Source organism: Choloepus didactylus, chromosome 12 (genome assembly GCF_015220235.1).
Source record: "Choloepus didactylus isolate mChoDid1 chromosome 12, mChoDid1.pri, whole genome shotgun sequence".
Taxonomy (NCBI): domain Eukaryota; kingdom Metazoa; phylum Chordata; class Mammalia; order Pilosa; family Megalonychidae; genus Choloepus; species Choloepus didactylus.
The window spans coordinates 16153286-16179754 of record NC_051318.1 but is presented as its reverse complement, the minus strand read 5'-3'; the positions used below and the strand labels follow the sequence as shown (position 1 = coordinate 16179754).

General features: G+C 37.7%; 1 protein-coding gene across 2 annotated transcripts in view; it reads left to right on the top strand.

Moving 5' to 3' along the window:
- The window catches only part of SGCG (sarcoglycan gamma), a 196066-nt gene that overhangs the window by 415 nt on the left and 169182 nt on the right, over positions 1-26469 (top strand). The gene's annotated exons all lie outside the window — the stretch shown is intronic.

Here is a 26469-nt window from a genome sequence, read left to right as displayed (position 1 = left end):
TCTGGAACAACGGTGAAATGTAGTTTATTTGCCCCCAAAGACTTTAGACTTTGCTACCTGATCTTGCGCTCCTGACAAGACTTAAGTAACTTAGTGTGTGCGGGCGTGTGTGTATGAGACTGAGAGAATATGAGTATGAGAATGAAAATGATTTGCTGAAAGCATTGCCCTCATATGCTTTTGCAAATTAGCTTTGGAGTGAGCCAAGTCTCGGACTCCAAGTAAGTTCCCAGGGCTTGCTTAGGCTTTTTAGAGGGCCAAAGATTTCTAAAATCGTATGATCTTCAATTGGGATTATAATTTGATGACCCTCACCCCATTTCCCACTACCTGCATTAAGTACCACCGGTTGGTAGTTTCATATCTGCATGCTGTCCCTTGATTAAGTTCAAGTTAGGAAGTTGATAGTTTTTAAAATCACTACTGCACATTCTGATATTTATAAATATTAGCACAACCATTTACAATTATCTGTGAAGCAACCACTCATCAAGCCATAATGAATGCTCTGCAAGTAGATTAGAAAATAATGACACTCTATGTATATACATGAAATTTTTGTATTTAATGCTGTTGGATGTTTTGTAGAACAATGGAATTATATTTATTTTTCAAAAAAAATCTTTGTATATGGATCTTCCATTCATATAAGCAGAGTATAAACTATGAAAAGTAGATTTCACAGTATTATTATTCAAAATTTTACTTACACTGAAATCTTGGGTTTTGATAAAGGAATATTTTACTAAAAGGTTGGTTGTCTCTGGCAATTCCTCTCAAGAGAATGTGCTTCCAAGACAAAGTGACTAGAAGATCCACAGAAGATATGTAAAAATATCCTACAGATCAAAGTACAGTAAGCCTTCTTAAGTTATAGAATAGTCATATTTTTCAAGTATTTTACTTTCCCTAAATCCTATGGTGTGTTTTTTTTTTTTTTCACCTTTAATGTGTGTTTTAGCTGAATCAGACATTAGATAGAATTTCATGGCTATTACACGTGGAATCATCAGTGCATCTAGTACAACTTTACATTTCTGGGCTTATAAATGTGGAGAAGGTATCCTGTGTATCGCTTGTAATTCTTGAGATGATCATTCTTTCATGTGAGAAAAAATACAGTGATGAATTATCCACTTAAATTTAAATGATCAGAACAACAAGGCAGCCTAGGAAAGAAATAAGCAAACTTTCACCTCTAACAAATAATTTCTTTGCTTTTTTAAACTATTAAAATGCCACTCAGATAATGAACATAATCCTTACTCCATTTTAAAGAAGCATTTTATTAATTTTGGCTACAGAATATTTAAAATTGTTTATATTTAATCAGCACTATTTGGTTATCATGGGGTATGTTATTTTTGTTTTTTAATTTATCAAACCCCCTTTTAGAGATTTAGTAGTTAAAATTGTGTCCTGTGAGCTCCTATTGTACACTGGGTAAACCAGGAAAGAATCTGCAGATATGTTTAGGTAAAGATAACTTTTATTATTTATCTAGAATTGCATTACAAAGTGATGTATATGGATAACATAATTGTAGTTTAAAAAAGCAAACATTTAATGATCTAGGCGATGATGCTTTGTAATAAAAAAATGTTTATTTCATTATGTTTTCTGTAGTTAAATTTATGTGAGGTAAACACAACTGGTTATGTGCTGTCAATGGTACAAATGTAGAGTTCTCTATACACTCATCCTTTGTTTGAGAATATGTCCATATAAGTTTCAGAAGATGACAACTTCTAAATTAGGAAACAAAATAGCTACATATAATGATTTGTATTTTTAGTATATCATTTTGTTATGTGTGAGGGTAATGTTTGTGATGGAAGAGGAGACAGCAGGGGAGAAAAAGGGATAATAAATTGATGCTTCCTAACTATGTTAAGGTGGTGAGCCCCTTTGAAAATCTAGTGATAGTTATAGATCTGGTGATAGTTATACCTCTGTTGGACATATGTATGCCTGGACATATGTATCCAATTTTGACTCAGTTTCTAGAGGTTAACAAACCTGGGAAGCCTTGTCCTGGACCCACCTTCTGGCTAACATCATAGTTAAGTCTTTAGCCTGAAGGTAGGCATTTCTGCTGTGCATATAAACCTTCAATCATTCCACTAAAACAAAGTATAGCTACATTAATAATTACATGTTAATAATAAAACACTGCTTAATTGGAAAACTAACATAAGCCAGGTATTAACTTATAAAAATACACTTTTTATTTTATCTCTAGTAGAGATATTTCATATTTGGTGCTAAATCTTTTGAAATAAAGAAAAGACATATGACCTGAATGAGAAAAGGAAAAGTAGAAAAACATGAAAAATATGACTAAAATATTCTATTGAAGACAAGAAAATCAATTGATTGGAAGTAGCAACCAGATATAAAAGGGCTAAGGCTGTAAAAAGTTACATTTTTATAAAGCGTGTCTCTACGAATTATGGAATTATTTACATAAAACTGGGTTGTATTATAATAGAAATTGTCTGGCGTTTGATAAGGGTTATGATTCAGAAGAGATATTTGAGTTACAAGTGCCCATCTTTATAAAGATTGGCTGCCTTCTTTTCATCCTCTCTCCTACTAGACTTTACAAATCCAGGCTCTACTGATCCCTGGCCATACTTGGGGCCCCTTGTTTCTTCCTCTATATCCTGGGCCTTTAAGAGTCTTGGCTCGGTTTGATTGCTTATAATCCACCTTAATCCAAAATGACTTGAGGCCAATACCCACTAAACTCTTCTCCAGGTTATTTCCATATGCACCTAACAGCTTTCTCTTTGGCCTTTTTCTACTAGCACTTGCTCTAAAAAGAAAAATACTAAGTATAGTACATCTGTTGAACTCTTACTTTAAGACTGGCACTTGAGTATTTCATTTCACTCCATCTTCCCAAGCATCCTGTGAGAAGGGCCCCATTTAACACGGAAGGAAACTGAGGCCTGAGTGGCTATAAATTAATTTGCCAAGGTTGCCAAGTGGGAGAGCCAAGTAAGAAACTCAGGCCCAAGGAGGCTTTCTCTCAGTCTCCTACATTTCATTCTTCTTGTGAGTGCAAAATATCCCAAATGACTAGTCAGTATGACTAGTGCTAGTAATACATTTGAATCAAGGGGAAAGAAGGCCATTGTTCCAGTTTGCTAATGCTGCTGTTCTGCAAAACCCCAGAAATGTATTGGCTTTTATGAAGTGGGGGAGGGGGGTTATTTGGTTACAAAGTTACAGTCTTAAGGCCATAAAGTGTCCCAGGTAAGGCATCAACAATAGGGTACCTTCACTGGAGAAAGGCCATTGGCATCCAGAAAACCTCTGTTAGTTGGGAAGGCACATGGCTGGTGTCTGCTTGCCCTCAGGTTGCATTTCAAAATGGCATTCTCCAAAATGTCAGCATCAGCTTTCAATGGCCGCCTTCAAAATGTCACTCTCAGTCGCTCTGAGTTCCTTCCGTTTGTCAGCTTTTTTATATGGCTCCTGTGATTTAATTCAGGCCCACCCTGAATGGGTGGGGTAACACCTCCATGGAAATTATCCAAATCAAAGATCTTGCCCACAGTTGATTGAGTCACATCTTCATGGAAACAATCAATCAATAGGTTCCAACCTAATCAACCCTAATATGTCTGCCCCCACAAGATTGCATCAAACAACATGGCGTTTTGGGGGACATAATACACCCAAACTGGCACAGTCATCGCATTTAAAGTTAAAATTAAGCAGCAAAAAAAGGTGAATCATTAATCTTAGCACAGTTAACCCCACCCCCTGAATTTTTCTTTGGAAACTCAGTAGAAGTCTCCTTTTATGTCTTCATCTTCTAATTAATTTTTTCCTTTTACTTTTTATTAAATTAATAAATACAGGAGGCTGGTAAAGTAATATGTTATCAATGCTGTATTCTGTTTGAGGTGTGTTGAGTATGGAAGAATGGTGTTTTAACCCATTTATACTTCCTTTTATATGAAAGATTTAAATTTCACTATACTTTTCAAAGCAAGAGACAATTCTGTGACCCTTCACACATTATCATATTTTATTGCCTCATTTTTGCCTTTCTTCTGTCTTTTCTTTCTTTGCCAATTCCCAAACTCTGAGGTGTCTATGAGTGGAGAATGGAATTCTGGTCTGATTAGCCCAACTGAGTCAATTCCAGTCTCTTCATTTGACTTATCGCAAGCCAAGATCACTGTTCTAGGGTGTGTGTTTCCTTGAGAAATAACACATGCTTAGCACTCCATGTGCTTCTTCCAGCTGATAACTCATTTCTACACATTCAAAAAAGCGGGAGCCATTATTTCTTTCACTATTGTTTCTTCCCTGTTTTTCTGCCATCTCTTTCTCTAATTCTTACTAGATGTATATTGAACTTCCTCATTTCTGTCTTCCATTTATTCTTGGGTCGCTGATTCCTCTGTTCTGTATAATGATAGTTTATTTCTTCAAGTCATTTGTATTTTTTGTGTGTGAGCTCATCCACACTGCGTTATTTTTATATGGAAATCTCCAATGCATCAGACTGTAGAAGTTTCCCTATACATGGTTTTGCTTTTGCTTCTTCTGGGGCCCCAGGGATTTTATGGGTCCTGATTAGTTTTATGTACATTTCATGGTTTCGGTTTATAGTGGCACATATTTGATATAAATGTGGACAAATCTGCATCTACAAATGATGCAAGCTTGTGACACTGCTTTTTCCAAGGCACTTGTTTTTCCATGCACAGATTTAGAAAGAGATGGGACTCTTTCCTTTCCTTCACTGGTGGGAGCTCTGACTTTGCTCTGGCAAGAGACTAATTATCCTGTCCTTTTTTGGGCATCAATCCCAGCCTTGGTGTTCTGGGAAGAACATTTTCCGAGTAACTATTTTCAAAGAAAATTATGAAATAAAGAAAGAAGTAGTAAATTTTATGTCATATTCTGAGATAGATTTATACAAACAATGCATTTATTATCCCCATTTTAAATAAACCAAATTTTAAGCATCCTTCTTGAATTAAAAAATTAGTGAAAATGTTAAATAATGTATTAAAATGGTATTAAATGATTGTAAATTAAAGGTAATTTTTTATTATTTACATTGATGATCCGATTTGTGTATTATTTAGATGGGTTATCTAATCTATTGATTGTTTATTCTTGTGTTGCCTATATGTTTACAATTTTAAAAAGTAAAATGTACTAATATTTCTTCCAAATATTAGTTGGAAAGTGAGACTTGACATCAGAACAGTTTTGTTAATACTTAGTAAGCTTGGATTAGGGCCTGAGAAATTGGTTGTTTGAAAATAATACATACATTGTGGTCTGGTGGTCTCTTTTCTCATGGAGCTATCACTCTCTTATAGTATTCCTTCAGAGCATAGTAAGAATTTGTGATCACAGTAGGTTCTCAAGTATATTTTAGTTTTAAAAACCAGTTGATTTTAGTTTTCAGATTATTTTGGAGGGGAGTTATAAGAATGTAATATCAATACATTCACCTCTTTGATTAACAATGATAATGAGGTATAATAAATTAATTTTTAAAATAGTAAAAGATGAATGATACATGACTTGCATGTCTTACAATATTATCTGTTTCCAATTATCTGTATTGGGGTCAGCAAACTTTTTCTGTCGAGGGCCGGGTAGTAAATATTTCAGGCTTTGCTGGCCCTAAGGTCTCTGTGGAAGCTACTCAACTTGGTAGTTGTAGCACAAAAGCCGCCATAGACAGTACATAAATGAATGAACGAGGCTGTCTCCCAATAAACCTGCACTTGGGACAACGGAAGTCAGGCATGATTTGGCCAGCACTTCATAGTTGGCAGGTCCCTGATCTATACTAAGGAAGCAATCAGTTATAGAGAAAAGTTTCATTGTGAAATATTTTTCAACATAGATTAGAATATACAGAAACATTGTTTTTTAGAGAATTCACCTCAAACAAAATATTGATATAACTGTACCAGAAGATTTGGCAAAGGAAGAATTAGATCCTCTTTAACTTTTCTCTGCCACAACTTCCCACTGTTAGGTTTCAGAGAATCATATAATTCATAAACTTAAAATTTTGCTTTCCTCTCCAGAGTTGGAACTTCAAGCTGAGTAAGTTAATATTTGTAAACCATCTCTAATTTGCTCAAATTCATACAAATAATTATTTTCTCCTTTTTTGGAAAATAAAAATCTTAATACATGCATTACTGTATGTTATATACTTTGCATTGCATTAAGAACCATAAGGCAACAGCCTAATTATAGAAAATTAATATAGGAAACTCATTATAAATGTGAAATTGTATTGTACTATCACTAAGCCATGAGCTTTCATATAATTACTTTATAATTTTACTGCTGAACAGTAATGAGTCAAATGAAGTGAACAAAAAGATACATTTTCTTTTAAGAGAATAAGCAGGATATATATGAATTAGAATAAAGAAGACAACTCTGCCAAACATTTTCTAAATTATGCCTCATTGTCTTTGAAATATTTTACAATTTCATTAGATTAATGTTCTTATTTTCATAATGAAAAGGGCTCAAAGGAGTCCATATTTTTTCTGTGTTACCTAGTTTTAAAAATATGAACTACATGGTTGGAAAGCAATGTTGTCTTTTACTTCTAAACATGAAACAGGAGTGAGATATTTTTCCAACTCCAAGATTCTGGTTATTTCTGGATTTTCCTAAATAAAATAAGTGATCCAAATGAAGGGAAGGAAAGGTTTTTTACATAACTTTTAAGAATATTTTAATGAAAATAGACAGTTTTCAGTAATGTACTACTTTTGTTAGATTTAAAAAAGCAAGAATCCAAGGTTTGGATTCTTCCAGCAGTGAGGCAGAAGAATATTGCAAAGTTTGTCATGTACAGCTTGTTGCCTATTTGGTTCCCGGAGAAAATGAATTGAAATCTTATCATTGGTGAGGGGTCTCCAAAGTTTCACACTGAGGATTATTTCTGTACTTAAGTCAGAAAGGATTAGTGTACCATACAAACGGAACAGTGGAAAATGTTCCTTGGGTTATACTTTTGACACGATTTTTATGTTATATCCATATTTAAACCCCTGCATTCAAAAACGGGAAGAAAATTAAAAGGCCAGACTCAATGTTAACAATTTTCCCTGTTGTAATACTGTAAAGTTTTTATGGCTCACTAGTCCTAATCTCAAACTGCCTACTGAACATCTCTACCTAGTGGTTCTTCCCACTCCATGATATTGCGCACATCCCAAATGGAATGCTTCTTTATTCATTTCAAACTGTTTCTGCTCTGGTTTCTTCATGCTGCTGTTCATTCCACTGCTACTCTTCCACTCAGCCAGGGGTAATAAAAGCCTTCCCTTGCCCACTTCATCCAGTTGGGAGTTCAGTTTCATAAGCCTAACCCCACCATCTCCCAGCTCCCTGAGTTCAGGTCCAGGGGCCTTGGCATCCGCTATGCTTTAGGCAGCAACGTAGAATTCACCGTCAATGGGGCTGATCTGCAGAATGTACTGCATAATCTCAACTTTGAGCAGAGAAGCCTGCTTTTGACCCTTCGTGGCTCCACTCTTTTGTACTTCCTAATCATCAGGAAGAAGTTCAGGTCCTTCATCCCTCTTTTTTTCTTCCAGACAGCAGTTCATCAGCCTCCTCCTGCTTTATTTCCCTTCCTACTCAGCTGGGCATCAGACTGAGAGCCCAAGTTTCCTTGCCACCAGTAGCTTTGGCTTCCAGCCACCTGTGTTTTTCTTTGCTTTATCCCCTGAGGAAAGTCCAGCCATGTTTTGTTTTGTTTCGTTTTGTTTTTCTATTCTCAACTCAAAGATGCTTTTAAAAAAATTCCCACAAATGTTGGGTCTGGCAGTGCTGCAAATTCACAACCTCCCTTCTCAGCTGGGCAGTTTGTATGCCAGGCTTCAATCTTCTGACTTATGCTTGACTTTTTCCCGCTCCCATTTCCATTGAAAGCCACCCCAGACCTCTACCACTCTCCTCTACCCTCCTACCAACCCATAGCAATGCTTAGCTCCCTACAGTCTTAGTAGATGGTCACCCTCATACTCATTTCAGGAAACTGAGGCAATCAGGTTTGAAATGCCTAACCTTCCTGCTCTCCCCCCAGCCATAATCTTAAGACTGCCTTCATCTTTCACCTTATCCAACTCATCATGGGAACACCTCTATCTTCTAATTCTCCCCCTCTACTGTTACCTGACCCTCTTTCTCAATAAGTTCAAAATTAGATATATGTTTGAGGATTAAAAAATACCTTTTAAGGGAGATGGTAGCAAAACCTACGACTGGATCATTAAAGACAGAAAATAGGTACAAACTTGCATCAGCCCACCTGTGAACTATTTAAATCAATCTTGTTTAGAGCCTAATTTGATGCATTTTTAAATTTTCACTGAAATGTTCAAACATCTGGGCAAAGAATGGTTTAAGATAATTCCTTAAACAATGAAAAAGCATGAACATAATGAATATTGCAAGCCCCATGGTGAGCAAGATGGCAGGCTAAGACATCTCAGGGCTCCAGCTCCCTACAGAAGCTTTGATCATCCAGCAAGAACTGGCAGAAACATCTTTCTCAGAGCTCCAGGAAACAGTTAAAGGACTATAATAACAGAGCCAATGCCAATTCAGGAACTAAGCCACTTCAAAAAGCAGTAGGATCTCATGACACTCTGGTTGGCCCCTGCCGACTCCTCGCTGGCTCGGCTCAAAGCACACCCAGTGCAGGTTCCCTGGTCCCAGTTCCAGAGAGAACAGAGTAACCCTCATGCACATACTGAGAGCATATATGTCTGGCCCAGTCTATCTGGTGGTGGCCTGAAAGACTCACCATCCAAGAACTTTCAGCATTGCATGTAGAAGGCAGCAGAGCTCTCCTACAGACCACCATTGGAGAGCTGTTAAGTTTTGCTGCCTGGGGCAAGAGATTGTTAGCTGTAGAACTGTAAGGAAACTATTTCCTAGGGAAGAAGGGACATTCCCAGGGTCACCTGAGCATGCTACGTGTACTGACAAGATGTATGTGATAAAAGGATCAGGAAGGCCCTGTGCTCTGGCGTGGAGCTAGTTTCTAAACTCATTGTACGGATACGTCCTGAAGGGCAGCTCTTGCAAGGGTCAAGCTGCAAACACCGGGAAAGGTGGGTTTTGGGGTTGTTGTTGTTAGCTCCTGGCATTCAAGGAAAGCTCTGTTGTAACACTACCTGAATACAAGCTTAAGGAGCAGACCCTTCAGAATGTGAATGCCAGGAAGAATACCTTAAAATATCAAAATTTCCAGATTTTAACAAAAGGTCCCAAAACATGCAAAGAAACAGTAAGAGATGGCCCAGGCAAAGGAGAAGAGTAAGGTACTAGAAACCAATCAGGAGAATCAGTCCTGACATACCAAAGACTTTAAAAAATGTTCTTAAATATGCTCAAAAAACTGAAGGAAAACATGGACAAAGAAATAAGGAAATCAGAAAATAATGGTTGAACATAAAAAGAATATCAATAAAGAGTTGGAGATTATGAAAAGGAACCAAACAGGGATGAAGACCAAAGAAACAGAAATTAAAAATTCCCTACAGCTGTTCAATAGCAGATTGGAGCTGACAGAAGAAAGAAGCAGAGAGATTAAAGACAAGACAATTGAAATCATTCAGTCTGAGAAGCAGAAAGAAGAAAGAATGAAGAAAAGTGAAAAGACCCTGCAGAACCTGTGGGATACCATCAATCATACCAATATATGCATTGTGGGAGACCCAGAAGGAAAATAAAGAGAGAAGGGAGCAGAGAAAATATTCAAATAAATAGTGGCAGGAAACTTTCCAAATTTAACAGAAGATATAAATATACACATCCAAGACACTCCATGAATTCCAAACAGGATAAACCCAAATAGACCCACACTGCAGCATGTTATAATCAAACTGTCTAATGCCAAAGATAAATGGAGAATTCTAAAAACCATAAGAGAGAAGCAATGTGCCATGCACAAGGGAGCCTCAATAAGATTAAGTGCCAAGTTCTCATTGGAATCCTTGGAGGCAAGAAGGCAGTGGATGACATATTTATAGTACTGAAAGCAAAAAAATTCCCAACGAAGAGACTTCTATATTTGGCAAAACTGTCTTTCAAAAATGAAGGAGAGAGAACCTAAGATGGCAGCTAGGTGAGACAGGGCAAAAAAAACACCTCTATGAAAAATACTAGATAAAAACCAGTCAGTGACCCAGAACACCAGTTCCAGCAATGCACCAGCTGGACAAGGTCTGCTGAAACCACAGGGACCATGCACTTGGTGAAACCGGGAGTCTGCATTCTGAAACTAGTGAGTAAGCTGGCTGAAAGTCCCACAGCCGTGCTGTGGTGTGGAGAAACCAGGGGTTGGCGTTTAGAGACGGACTACTTCTTTGAAAAAAAAAAAAAACTCAGGAGCGGCTATAGTTACGATGGTGAGAATCACGCCGTGAAGCACGGCAGGAGCGGGCTGTGCCAACCTTTTGGTGTCTGGCATGGAGGATAGACCGCTGCTGATTCCCTCAGGGCCAGGGGGTCAGAGAGGAGAGCCAAAAGGAGAAATAAACCACAGTGCTTGCAGCTGGCTCCCCGGCAGGCTGGAGACACTTCTGCCTGGGGCCACACCCACAGCCCAGAGCTGCGCCAGGAAACCCAGTGTGACAGGGAGTGTACCCCACAGCACCACGCATATGCCACAACATCGGCCGTGGACAGTGGCCTTGGGTGCATACACAGCTAGTTGTCCCAGAGCTGGGAAGGCGGAGCTGTGCAAAAAGGGGGCGGGGGGTTGAGACAGCCCATTCAGCCATCTTTGCATCAGGCTGGGAGCGCCCCTGCATGGCCCGGCTGCCCAGGGCTTTCCTTGAGGGATGGCATGCACTTGTGACATAGCACAGCCTTCCCTCAGCAGAGGTCCTGGAAGATCACAACCGAGAAGGGGGACCCGCTCGGAAAACCCAGGGACGCTACGTCAATGCCGGCGACTTGTGGGTCAGCAGCAGAGAAAATCTGGGGCAAAACTGAAATGAAGGCTTAGACTCTTGCAACAGCCTTGAATCTCTGGGAACACCTGGGAGGTTTGATTATCAAAGCTGCCCTGCCTCCCTAACTGCTCAGACACACACCCCACATTCAGGGCGGACGGCACCAAAAACACACCCAAACTGAGTTCACCAATTGAACCCCACAAGAATCACTTCCCCACACACCACAAAGACAAAGTTGAGGAGAACTGACTTGAGGGGAATAGGTGACTCGCAGATGCCATCTGCTGGTTAGTTAGAGAAAGTGTACGCCACCAAGTTGTAGTTCTGAAAAATTATATTGGTAATTTTTACAACTTGAAAGAACCCTATCAAGCAAAGCAAATGCCAAGAGGCCAAAAACAACAGAAAATCTTAAAGCATATGATAAAACCAGATGATATGGAGAACCCAATCCCAAACACCCAAATCAAAATTTCAGAAGAGACACAGTACTTGGTGCAATTAATCAAAGGACTACAATCAAAGAATGAAAGCATGGCACAGGATATAAAGGACATGAAGAACATGGCACAGGATATAAAGGACATAAAGAAGACCCTAGAAGAGCATAAAGAAGAAATTGTAAGAGTAAATAAAAAAATACAAGATCTTATGGAAATAAAAGAAACTGTTGGCCAAATTTAAAAGACTCAGGATACTCAAAATACAAGATTAGAGGATGTTGAACAATGACTCAGTGTCCTAGAGGTCCACAGAACAGAAAATGAAAGAACAAAAGAAAGAATGGGGAAAAAAATTGAAAAAATTGAAATGGATCTCAGGGATACGATAGATAAAATAAAATGTCCAAATTTAAGACTCATTGGTGTCCCAGAAAAGGAAGAGAAGGGTAAAAGTCTAGAAAGAGTATTCAAAGAAATTGTTTGGGAAAACTTCCCAAACCTTCTACACAATATATATACACAAAGCATAAATATCCGGCGAACTCCAAATAGAATAAATCCAAATAAACCCACTCCAAGACACATTCTGATTAGACTGTCAAATACTGAAGAGAAGGAGCAAGTTCTGAAAGCAGCAAGAGAAAAGCAATTCACCACATACAAAGGAAACAACATAAGAATAAGTAGTGACTACTCAGTGGCCACCATGGAGGCAAGAAGGCAGTGGCATGACATATTTAAAATTCTGTGAGAGAAGAATTTCCAACCAAGAATACTTTATCCAGCAAACCTCTCCTTCAAATTTGAGGGAGAGCTTAAATTTTTCACAGACAAACAAATGCTGAGAGATTTTGCCAATAAAAGACCTGCCCTACTTCAGATACACTAAAGGGAGCCCTACCAACAGAGAAACAAAGAAAGGGGAGAGAGATAGAGAGAATTTTAACAGACATATATAGAACCTTACATTCCAAATCACCAGGACACACATTTTTCTCTAGTGATCACGGATCTTTCTCCAGAATTGACCATATGCTGGGACATAAAACAAGCCTCAATAAATTAAAAAAAAAAAAAAAAAAAAAAACAGTTGAATATATTCAAAGCACATTCTTTGACCACAAGGGAATACAAATAGAAGTCAATAATTTTTGAATTGTAACTCCACTCTTTACTTCCTACATGATATAAAATACACAAACTCTAATGACAAATCAGTGGTTTTGGACTCAATGTAAAATATGTAATTTTTGACAAGAACTATATAAAGATGGGGGAATGGAGGAGTATAGGAATATAGTTTACATGTCCGATTAAAGTTAAGTTGGTATCAAAGAAAAACAAGATTGTTATGGATTTAAGAGGTTAATTTTAAGCCCCACAGTAAACACAAAGAAATTATCAGAGAATATGACCATAGAGATGAAAAGTAGAGTATGGGTTACGAGAAGTGGGGGAAGGGCAATGGGGAGTTAAGAAATGAGTATAGGGTTGCTGTTTGAGGTGAAGGGAAATTTCTAGTAATGGATGGTGGGAAGGTGATAGCATTACAACATTCTAAATGTGATTAATCCCACTAATGGAATGCTAGGGACGGGGTGGAATGGGAAGATTTAGGCTGTATATATGTTCCTACAATTGAAAAAAAAAAAAAAAAGAAAGAAAAGAGTCTAAATAGAAGACAATTGAATGCCAAGGATGATCCTGGATGGGATCTGAGGATGGAGGACAGGAGTCTCAAAGGGACACAGTTGAGACATAAGGAAAAAAAAAAGGAAATATAGAATGTAAGCTTTGTATCAAAGTTGAATTTCTTGAACTTCTTAGCTGTGCTTAATGGGATTGCCTAAAAGAATGTTCTTGTTCATGGGAATTCTATATTTGAATTATAGTGTTTGTATAAGGATGTGTGCAGCTTGCTCTCATATGTTCAGAAGACAGAGCAATAGATGATGGATGAGAGGGAGGGAGGGAGGAGGGAGGGAGGGAAAGAGAAATGGCAGTGTTACAGCATGTTAAACTTGGTGGATCGGGGTATTGGGGGAGGGGGATCAGGGTATGCTGGAGTTCTGTGTATGGGGTTTGTATTGTTTTTGCAACGGTTCCTATAACTTTAAATTTATTTCAAAATAAAATTTTTTTAAAAAAATGGAGAGATTAAGACATTTCCAGATGAACAAAAGCTGAGGGAGTTTGTCACCACTAGATCAGCCCTACAGGAGACGCTAAAGAGAGTTCTGCATGTTGAAAGGAAAGGACAATAGACTGAAGTCTCATGAAGAAATAAAGATCTTCAGTGAGGGTAATGAGGGGGTAAATACAAATGCCAGTACTGTTGTTAAGTTGGTCTGTAGCTATGCTTCCTACATGGTCTAAAAGTTTGTAGAGTTTTGGACTCATATAAACTTATAATATGTGACAAGAAATACAGAAAAGTCAGGGACGGAGAGGTATAGGAACACAGTTTGTGTATATTATTGAAATTAAGTTGGTATCAAAGCAAACAAGATTGTCATAAATTTAGGATGTTAAATTTAAGCCCCTGGTAATTAGAAAGAAAATGTCAGAAAATATACAAGCTGTTAGAGATGAATTAGAGTACAGGTTGTCAGGGATGGGAGGGGCAGAGGAAATGGGCAGTTAATGCATAATGGGTATAGGCTTTCTGTTTGGGGAGTTTTGAAAGTTTTAGTAATGGAAAGTGGTGAGGCTACCACAATATTGTGGCTGTGATTAATCTCACATTGAATGCTTTGCTTGGGAGTGGGTGAGATTGGAAAGTTTATGTTTTTTATATGTTCCCACAATTAAAAATAAAGAGGAAGGAACAACTAAATAGACAATGATAATTAAATGAAATACATGATCCAGGATGGGATCTATCAAAGGAGTAGAAAAGTCTCAAAGGGACATTATTGGGAGATATAAAAAAAATTGGAATACAGACTGTAAGTTTACTTCCATGTTAAATTTCTTGAACTTGATAATTGTACTTAAAGTGGTTAAATAAGTAAATATCCTTATTCTTAGTAAATACACATGGCAGTATTAAGTGTTCAAAGAGTATAATGTATAGATCCTACATTCAAATGTTTAAAAAATGAATAGATAAATAGACAAATAGATAAATGGATGGATAGATAGCACGAGATGGCAAATGTTAAAATTGGTGAATCTAGGTATCTGGGGTGGATAGACACATGTTGGATTTCTGTGTATGGGGTTTGTATTTTGTAACTGTCCTGTAAATTTGAAAGTATTTCATAATAAAAACTTTAAAAAAGAGATTATCACAGCTTTATTCTCATGCCAAAATTTATGGTTTGTTATGGGTTGAATTGTGTCCCCCCAAAAGATGTGCTCAAGTCTTAAACCCCAATTTTGTGAATGTGACCTTATTTGGAAATAGTCTCTTTGAAGATATAATAATCCATATGATTATCCAATATGAGTGGTGTCCTTATAAGAGGAAGAAACTCAGACACAGGGACCAACGAGACGACAGCTGTGTGAAGATGGAGGCAGACTTGGAGTGATGCTCCCACAAGCCAAGAATGCCAAGGATTACTGGCCACTAACAGAAGATAAGAGAGAGGCATGAAACCAACTCTCCCTACAGTCTTCAGGGGAAGCGTGACCCTACTGACAGCTTGATTCTGGACTTCCAGCCTCCAGAAGGGTGAGACAAAAAATTACTGTTTTAGGCTATCCAGCTTATGGCACTTTTTTTATGGCAGCCTTAGGAAACCAAGACAGTGTTATTTAATAAATTCAGCATATAAAAATAGCTGATGTTTCCTGGACTAAATTTTGACATACAAACATTGGGCCAAAGAAAAAGAACAAAATAATAGAGATGAACCGAAGTAACGAATGAATTTTTTTAATGCAATATTACTTGATGCCTTTCCTTTCTAAAAATATTACTTTCAATAGAGTCCAGACTTTTCAATATATATTTATGATTTGGAAAGAAAAATACTTGGAATCATTTTCCTCATTGTGTACAAACAGTTTGCATACAAATAATTGGCTTGTGTTCTAGAAGTTTGTTTGCAAATCTGAACATATTTTCTCAAAATTATGCCATAAACTTTTATGTTCTAAGGATATTTTTAAAATGTTCATTAACTCATAATGTAGCAAAATAATAATGATCAACATTTCACAGAGCCTAACAAAAATATGTCATAAACTTTTATGTTCTAAGGATATTTTGCAAGTACTTATTTAACCCATATGTAGTTAAATATTAATATTCACTGTTTCACAGAGCCTAAACATTATTTATAGCATTATGTCTGTGTTACAATTCTTATGCCAAGAATATATCGGAATATCATGCTCAGAATTGGCCCAGAGAATAAGGATTCTTTCCTGGGTCAGATGAATGGGAATGAGGTTGTAATAAGAGTGTTGGCAAAAAAGAAACCAGTGTGGATCCTGGGGAGAGGAGGAAGATTTTGCACACATCTTGGAGCAGCAGTGAGAGGAGAGCTGTCATGGTAGCCAGGTGAAACAATGACTTACAAACTTGAGCAGGGATTTTTTACCTGCAATATTTATAAACCTGGAGTGGTCTGTATGTTCACAGAGTGCAGCCTAGGTGTGAAGATACCTTAACTGATTCTTTCAAATAGACCAAACAAACCTAAAGCAGTGACTTCATTCTATTGGGTTAAAACGGACTGTCAACAAAAAATAACTAAGCCTTCAGCCATGCTTCCAGACATAAAGGTGTATCAAAAAGAACCCTGTTGTTCCAGATAAGAGCAATTGCATTACTGGGAAATGAAAGCAGGCTGGAAGTCTAGCTTGGCCTGAAGCCAAAAACTGTTCCCTTTATTTCCACCCTCAGTTCTGCCCCCCATTTAAGCTTTTACCAGAGCTGAATTCACTATTTCCCTCTTGCTCGATTATCTCTCTAAGATTTTGTGAAAGACCACAATTTGTTCAGGAATAAGGATAAAGGGAAGGGCATGCACAGCATCTGTAAGAGGTTTGCACAAGCAGCTATTAGCCCCATTGAAGCATGTGGATGACAGACAGCCACTTTGAAGAGGGCAGTGTAAGGTTCCTATTTACACGTTTTCTTCCTGGACATCATTCAAAAGCAACAAGAATGAAAAATTCATTCAGAATCTATTTTTCCCAAAATTAGGAGACCACTAAAATCTTAAACCACTTAATTGATGGAAAGTTGCCAAGAAGAGTGAGCTTGATCAAGAAGAATGAGCCTGAGTGGGTGAAGAATGAGCTTGAGTGGGTATGTGTCTGAGAGGAAGAGAGAGGGGACAGTAGAGCTGCAGATCAAAGAAAGTCAGCAGTGTGTGCTTTTCAAAAGGGATGGCCTGTCCTAAGGCTGGGCAAAGCCTGAGGGTCTTACTTGCAGTGATGAGAATGAGGTGTAGGAGCTGACAGCAGGGGCTTCCTTGAACCTGGCTTGGTGCCCAGGTGCAGAGAAAGTGGGTAAACGAGGAATCCCACAGGTAAGCCATTCGTCCAGGAAGCAGTCTGTCTGCTATAGTAAAGTAGAGGACAGATTGTGCATTGTTAAAAAGAGAAAAAGTAAACAGATGACTGTCTCCATTGGCTGAGAGGGCAGAAAGATTAGGCAAACTCAAGAAATCTGTATCTTGAAGAAAATTCCAGTCAGACCAGAATATACCCCACCCTGTCACAAATTTCCTAAAAATACCTGGTCAGATAAAGAGAGACAGATGGAAATTGAAGTCATTAGGTAACAGAGGAGTCATCAGAAGAGATGAGCATTATTTCACCATTGATGTTGTTCCTCTCCATTTTATTTATAATTTGCAAGAAGGTCTTATCTCTTTACATCAGGTTACAGTGTTTGGAAGCAGTGTGCTATCAACCCTGGCAACTCCTTAGGATTGTCTAGCAAACCCTTTAAAATGCTGATACCTGGGCCCCATCCCCAAATGATTCAGAACTTCTGGAGGGTGGATCCCAGGCAATGGCATTTTATAAACAGCCCTGGGTTACTGAGAATCACTGCTCTGTATGATGTGTGATAAGGCTCCTGCCCTTTCTCTCATCTTACCTGCCCTCCTCCCTCACCGTGTTCTAACCCCCGTACACACACACACACACACACACACACACACACACACACACTTCTTTTGGTTCCTTGGACCGAGGAAGCGTGTCCCTGCCCCCGGCCATTGCATTTACTTTTCCACTCCCTACATCGCTCCTTGTCCTGCCCTTTTCATGATTGCTTCTTTCTCACTGATCAGCTCTCATCCCCTCTTGGGCCATCGTAGTTAAAATATTCTCCCATCACCCTATTTGTTTTCTTAATAAGTTTTGTTGCAATGAGAAATTGCCGCCTTCATCTTTTTCGTGTTTCTTGGCTGCTCCTCCTCTGGAATTTTAGCCCTAAGAACGCAGAGGCCTCCTGAGTCTCGTTCACTGTGGTATTCTCCACACCTAGATCAGCATCGAGCACTCAGTAGGTCTTTGTCTAGTCAAAGGAGCAGTAGAAGCCCAAGCAAGATCCTGGTGTTTTCCCAGATAGCTGATTCCGTTTTAGAGAGGGAGAGTCAATCATTAATTCCATTCGTGTGACCTCTATATACAAGGGCAAACATTTCCATATGGCTATTAAAAATGCAGTACTTTTCTAACTTAAACAAGAACTGAATTTGTCATCTGTCCTAGCAGACAAATATAAAAACAACAGTTCACATACTTAACTGAGATAATCATCAATGAAGTTTATCTAAATAAAGTGTGTTGGACACACAACTGCTACTACCATCCACTCCATTGTGCTGTGGTCATATTTCACCAAATCTAAGATTTTTTTCACATTTTAATAGCTCTAAAAGTGAGATGTGTATTACAATCTGTGGCATATTATAGTTTACATAAAGAGGTATTTCCTTTATTAGTGGCACAAAAACAGTGGTGTTCCTACTTCAGTCTTAGATTTGATGAGATATGGCATGTGAGACTGTCAAGAACTTTTCCATGAGGTTTTCTGAATCATTAATATACATATATCTATCTATACTATCTATATCTATTTATCTATCTATCTATCTATCTATCTATATCTATATATATTTTTTTAATTTAGAGATGCCCAAGTTAAAATTCGCCACTGGTCTTCTCTGGCCAAATCAAGTGATCTTTCTCTAACCACATCTCCGACCTCCCCAAGCACGAGATGGCATGGTACATAGTCCCCTTCATTCATGTGTTGCACTATATTGGACATGGAGTTCCAGAACCCACAGGTTCTCTTTTCACACAACTGATAGCAGGGAGTCATTCAAATTTGTATCCACCACCTCTTCAGTTTTTTTATATTCTTTTCTACTCTTGGTAGCATTATCCCTTCATTCTTCCACTTTTCTGGAACTAAGTACGATCGTTTTTTTTGCCCAACCCCAACACCACCAACCCACCACCACCACTACCACCACTAATAAAAAGGCAAATTCTTTAGATTATCCCATCAGTTTGACGAAAACTTGTATCAACTAGATTCTTTCTGTTGCAAGTGATTAAGCAACTCATGCAGTTTTAAACAAACAAAAAGGCATTTTATTAGCTGGTGTAAATGAAAAGTACAGGGTTAGGGCTGGCTTAAACATGACTTCGTCCAGTCGTGAATCGAGTCTCAAATATTACTATCAGTTTCCCCCCATCTCCATCTTTCAGCTTTGCCTGTATTGGCTTTGTTTGTGTGGCTGCTCACGATTGCAGAATTAAATCATTATCAAATTCAAGGCAGGCAAAAAAGTGTGTCTTCCCAGTCACTCAAACAAAAGTTGTGGGACTTGTTGACGGAGCCTGATGGGATTGGCGTCAGTCACTCTTGAAATAATCACTGTGGCCAAGAGAATGTCATGCTCTGATTGGCCTGGCCTAAGTCACCTGACCTTCCTCTCACCTGGGATGGTGTTGATCTGGTTTGTTCAAAGAATATAGACTGAAAGTGGGGTAGGTGTGATCCCCCAAAAGAGAAAACCTAAGTATCATTAGTGGAATTGATGGACCGGGAAACAAACAAAAAGATAAGCATGTGCTATACAAACTTTTTGAACCAACATGTTTGTTTTAATGGTATTTTCAAGTTTTTAATCTCTCATTTCTGAATGAAAAAAACTATATCTATTTTTTAAATATTAGTGAGCAGGTGGGAAATTTGGGTGTTCTTGTGCAGTTTCAGGATTTTCTTCTTGTGGCTGAAATTATACAGAATCTAATGCTTGATATCAAACAGCTGTATGTCTTTCATGGTAAGAAACTAGGCTGCATCACATAGAATGATGTACTTAAGGCCATCATCCTCCATTTCTGCCTTCCTTCAATTGTAACCTTTTTCCAATTTAAAGGAAAAAAAAAAAAGAATGGACTTTGTGATCATTTGCTTATTATTGAGAGAAGACTACACACATTAGTCTTAATTGATTTAAATTAATTTATGTGCAATTCCTAGCATGACCGACTGACGGATGTCAATATCATTAGCTGAAATAGGGAGTAGAAGAGAAGAAAGCTTGGAGAGAAGTGGGAGGGCTGATGAAAACAGACTGAGGTGCAATGATGACTTTGAAATTTCCATGCCTATGAGTCTCCAAACAGGTGGGATCCAAAGCCAACTTTATCCCTTCTTCCCCCATTCCTATTGTCATCTTCACAATTGTCTTTTCCCCACCCCCATCATAATAAGCTTGCTGTCACCCTTCATGACACAGCACTGGTTTGTTATGATCCCTCTAGTACTCAACGGAAAAGGGTTTTCAATGGAAAAAGGTTTTAGGAGAGAATGGGTTTGGGGGGACTTTTTGGTAGATAAGGTGAGCTGAAAGATCAGAAGCACAGATACCCTCAGGGAATATCACGGTTGGGGCAGTGGTCAGAAGCATGCTAAGTTCAACTACATGGGAATTTCTGTATTTTTAAGTTTCAGGCTGCGTACTATCCATGTGTGTTTGTCAAGATTATTAAGCTCTATACATCATATCAAGGGAAATGGTTCGTAAATGACATTGCATTGGATACCAGAATGCTAAACTATATAAAGAAAAAAAATGATAAAATTTGGTTTGATTGCGTAAAATCTCAAAAACATGGGCTGTTTATGAGACTCAATTATTAATATAGTACTTTAATGATTAGGTGTAATGTTAAGTCAAAATGCCTTTATTACACTTCTCATTCCCAGTGTAAAATGTAAAGAGTTTGGAAGTCATCACACTTGGCCTCAAAACAAGAAAAAAAAACTGAAGAAACTGTAGATCAACAACTCTTCTTAGAACCATCACAGGGCAGATACAGGGAATCACTGCTTACTGGGAGCAGAAATTGCCAGTGGAGCCAGGATTGGTTAGGAAAACTTAAAGAATAATTGACTAATTGCTGGAGATGGTGTTGGGCCTAGCTTGAAAAACAGAAACTTCTGGAGGCCCAGCCTAAGGGTCCCCCACGCTTTCATGAGTTTTACCTCTAGGATCTCCACCACGTTCCCACTGTGAAGACTGGAGAAAAATCTCTTTGTGCTTCCAGCAGGAAGTAAGGAAAAGTAACCATTTAAAAATACACCTAGGTTGTTCTGTTCTTAACAAATGCCTGCTCTCAAGAGAAACTGTTTTACCAGAAAATAAACAGCAGGGGTTTCACTGGATCATAGCCCACAGGGGAGAAGGGAAATAGCCAACTACAGCCCCTCTAACCTTCCTGTCTCACCTAAGGAATGGAAAAAATAAAAAATAAAAGCTGAGAAACATTTGTGAAGGTTACAGCCCAGGGACAGAGGCTCATTAAAAGACTGAGCCTCAATCATACGCTTTTATTTACCACCATATCAGTAGGGCTTCTGCGTAACAACAGGAGATACAATGGAAAGAAGTACAAGGCTCAGACCTTTTTTAAGAAGTCTCTAGAAAACCCAAGGCCACAGGGGAGACCAATGAAGGACACCAGTGGATATTTTAGCCTCTGACACCTACACTACAACAAACAATAAACACAACCTAACTTCTCACCAGGTAAACATAAACCTTCACACTAAAGTCTTGTTTATCTTAGTTCTTTTTATTGGTACATTATGTCCAGCTTTCACAAAAAAATTACAAGCATGCCAAAAGCAAAAAACACAGTCTGAAGAGGCAGCTGGCATCAGGACTAAACACAGATAAGACAGAGATGTTGGGATTATCAGACAGGAATTTCAAAATAACTATAATTACTATGACATAGCCTCTTTGGACAAAATGAACAACATGCAAGAACAAATAGGCAATGGAAGCAGGAAGAAGGAAAACCTAAAAAGGGATAAAAAAAAAATGCTAGAAATTAAAAAAAAAATTTAAAAAAAACACTTTCACAGAAAGGAAGCACATCTTTGATGGGTTCATCATTGGGCATTGGCACGGCCAAGGCCAAGGAAAGAATCAATGATCTTGAAGAGCTGTCAATAGACACTACCTGTACTGAAAACCAAAGAGCAAAAAAAGACTTAAAAAGTGAAAAAGAATATCTAAGAACTGTGGGGCAATTACAAAGGTGAAACATGCGGAATGGGAACACTAGAAAGAGATGTAAAGGACAAAAGGGCAGAAGAAATATTTGAAGTAATAATGGCTGAGAATTTTCCAAAATTATTGACAGACACTAAACTACGGATTCAGGGAGCTCAGAGAACACCAAGCAGGGTAAATACCAGAAAATCTATACCTGAGTATATCATATTCAAACTGCAGAAAATCAAAGACTGGGAAAATATTGAAAGAAGTTAGAGAGAAACAACAAATCACCAGTAGAGGAATTAATAGAGAAAAATCAATGAAACCAAAAAATTGATTCTTTGAAAAGATCAGTGCAATTGATAAACCTCTACCCAGGCTAACCAGGAAGAAAAAGAGAGCAGACACAAATTACTGAGATCAGAAATGAAAGAGGGGCCATCACAGTTTATCCTGTGGGCATTAAAAGGATAATTAAGGAATATTATGAACAACTCTATGCCCACAAATTTGATAATTTAGATGAAATGGACCAATTCCTTGAAAGACATACCTACCAAATCTCAGAGAGCTAGATAATCTGAATAGGCCTGTATCTATTAAAGAAATTGAATCAATAATTAGTAACCTTCCAAAACAGATGGCAACAGGCCCAGATGGTTTCACTGGTGAATTCTACTAGGCATTTAAAGAAGAAATATTCCAGTTCTCTACAATCTCTTCCAGAAAATAGAAGCATAGGGAACACTTCCTAACTCATCTATGAGGCCAACCTTACCCTAATACCAAAACCAGACAAAGATATTACTAGGAAGGAAAACAGCAGACCAATTATCTCTTGTGAACACAGAGGGAAACACCTTCAATATTGTAAAAAATAATAATATAAAATATTAGCAAATTGAATCCAACAATGTATAAAAAGAATTATATACCACATGACCAAGTGGAATTTATTCCAGGGATGCAAGACTAGTTCAAAATTCAAAAATCAATTAATATAATTCATCACATCAACAGGCTAAAAAAGAAAAATCATGGTCATATCAATAAATGCAGAAAAAAAAAACATTTGACAAAATCCAATACCTATTCATGATAAAGGAAAAAAAACTAGCTCTTAGCAAACTGGAAATAGAGGGGAATTTCTGCAATTTGATAAAGAACAACTACAAAAACCTACAGCTAACATCATACTTAATGGTCAGAAGCTAGATGTTTTCCCCCTAAAACTGGGAACAAGACAAGGATGTCCCATCTCACCACTCTTATTCAACATCATAGAGAAGTCCTAGTTAATGCAAAAAAGCAAGAAAAGAAAATGGAAGGTACAGAGACTGAGAAGGAAGAAATAAAACTATATTTGTTTGCAGAAGATATGAAGATATTACTGTCTGTGTGGAAAATTCCAAAGAACTCACAAAAAAAAAAAAAAAAAACTTCCTGGAACTAGTGATTATAGCAGGGTTGCAGAATATAGGGTTAATATACAAAAGGAAATTGCTTCCCTACGATCTAGCAATGAAGAATTGAAACTTGAAATTAAAAACATAACACCATTTACATTAGCACCCCCTAAAAATTAAAGATTTAGGTATAAATCTAACCAAATACACATAAGATCTATATGAGGAAAACTACACAACTCTGATGAAAGCAATCAAAGAAGGTCTAAATAAATGATATTCCATGTTCTTGAATAGGCAGATTCCATATTATTAAGATATCAATTCTTCCCAAATTTACCTATAGATTCAAGGTAATCTCAGTCAAAATCCCAGCAAGGTGTTGTGAGAATATTGAAAAACTGATTCTGAAGTTTATATAGAAAGGCAAAAGACCAAGAATAGCCAACACAATACTGAAGAGGAACAAAGTCAGAGTACTGACAAAACCCAACTTCAAGACTTAAAAACTGCAATGCACAAGACAATGTGGTACTGGTGAAAGAATAAACAAATAAATCAATGCAACAGAAGAGAGAGCCTAGAAATAGACCCACATGAATACGGTCAACTGGCCTTTGACAAAGGAGAAATAGCAATTCAATGGAGAAAGGATAGTCTTTTCATCAAAGGGTGCTGGAACAACTAGAATCTCACATGGACAAATGTAATGCAAAGCTGTACAACTCCTAGAAGATAACACAGAAGAAAATAGGGTGACCTTGGATTTGGTGATGACTTCCTAGATACAACACCAAAAGGATGATCTATGAAAGAAAAAATTGTTAAGTTGGGCTTCATTAAATGAAAAACTTCCACTCTCTGATTGACACAGTTAATGAGAAACTATTTGAAAAATTTGTATCTGATAAAAGATACTATGCACAATATGCAAAGAACTCTTAAAACTCAACAATAAAAATAAACAAACAACCTGTTTACAAAATGGGCAAAATATCTGAACAGACACCTCACCAAAGAAGATATACAGGTGGAAAATAAGTCTATGAAGAGATGTCACACATCATATGCCATTAGGGAATTGCAAATTAAAACAATGATGTACTGCTACACACCTGTTAGAATGGCTAACAATGAAAACACTGACAGTACCAAATGCTGATGAGGATGTGGAGCAACAGGAACTCTCATTCTTGGCCAGTGAGAATGCAAAGTGCTACAGCCTCTTTGGAAGACAGTTGGAAGTCAGCTAAGCATAGCTTTCTAGCAATCGTTTTCTTAGGTATTTTCCCAAATGAGTTGAAAACCGATGTTCACACAAAAACCTTCACTTGAATGTTTATAGCACCTTTATTAATAATTGCCCCAAATTGGAAGCAACCAAGAGGTCCTGCAATAGGTAAATGAATAAATAAACAGTGGTCCACCTATACAGTATAATATTATTCAGCAATAATAGGAAATGAACTATCAAGCTATAAAAAGACAAGGAGGAACCCAAAATGCATATTGTTAAGCAAAAGAAGCCAGTCTGAAAATGCTGTATACTATATAATTCTAATCATATGAAATTCTGGAAAAGGCAAAATGAATAGACATAGTAAAAAAAAAAAAAAAAAAAAAAAATCAGTGCTTGCCAGGGGCTCAGGAGGAGGGGGGAAGGCAAGAATACGCACAGCCCCGGGCACTTACATTTATAGAGCAGTGAGACTATTCTGTAATGGTAGATACATGACATTATGCATTTGGTTAAACCCATAGAACTTCACAAGACAAAGAGTGAACCCTAATGTAAACTGTGGACTTTGGTTAATAATAATGTATCAGTATTGGTTCATCAATGGTAACAAATGTACCTTACTAATGGAAGATGTCAATAGGAGAAACTTCATATTTGTGGGAAGAGGAGCATATGGGAATTCTGTATTCTTCCTGCACAATTTTTGTGCAAACCTAAAACCACCCTAAAAAGGTCTATTAAAAAAAAAGTCTTTATTATATTAGTTGTATCATCAAGTAAGTCAAAATACTTTTATCATAAAGGTTATATAGGTCATAATCTGTGATTCATGTATCATGTTTCTTTTGGATACATTAATTCCCAACATTAAGAAATAATTGTAGTCATAGCTACCATTTAGTGTGTGCTTGCTCTATGTCAAGGACTTTTTTACATTGTCTCACTTGAGTATTTGCTCACCTTATCAAAACTGAGCACTAAAGTAGATAACTAACTTGTTTAAAATTACACAATTAAGTGAAGAAGCTGAGTTTAAGACTCCAAAGCCTGGGATGTTTAACGATTTGTCTATATTAGCCGTGGGCAAAGAGGAAGTAAGAGAGATTTTTAAATTAAAATCTTGTGGTGGTAATCAAGATGAGAATAATCCAGTTCCGATGTTTTGGAATCCAGGAGTCTGAGCCAAAGTCATCAACTCGGAAAATGAGATTTGGGAGTAGGAACCCCAGGGTTGTGGCTCATACCATAAAACTGGAGAGGGATCGAGAATCAGATTCCTATAGAGGGAAGATTGCTTTGGAATTGAATATCTGACCCAGGCACCATCTCTACCAACTTGTCTCCACCCCCACTCCCCAAAGCACCTCACAGTTGCAGTACTGTATCATTTCATGTCTGTGTTCCTGGGTGTCCTTCAGCGGGGTGTCCAACAAACTAAGTATGTGGTATGCCTCTCTCTCTCTGTGTCTCTCTCTGTCTCTCCCTCTCTCTCTCTCTCTTTCTCTCTCTCTCTCTCTCTCTCCCTCTCTCTTTCTCTCCAGGAACAAAGTTTGTAGCTGTTTTAAGGTTTAGGTTAGTGGTCTCCAGGCTTATTTATGAGTTAATAAAAATATAGCACCTAGGAGAGTGATTGGCATCCATCTCCATAAGTGTTAACTGTTATATACTTAAAACATTTTAACATACTATGCACATATATTAAGTACTTTACAAGCATATATAAATCATGGAAATTTTATAGGGATGTGTTAACAATGCTTTCTGCCCCAGAAAATCCACTCCCACTAGGTCTCTTCCAGATAGAATTAAGTTTTCTTTTATGTGCCCCTGGTTCATTCCTCCACTCTAAAGCTAACCACATTGTTGAGTAATTATTTACTATCTGCTTCC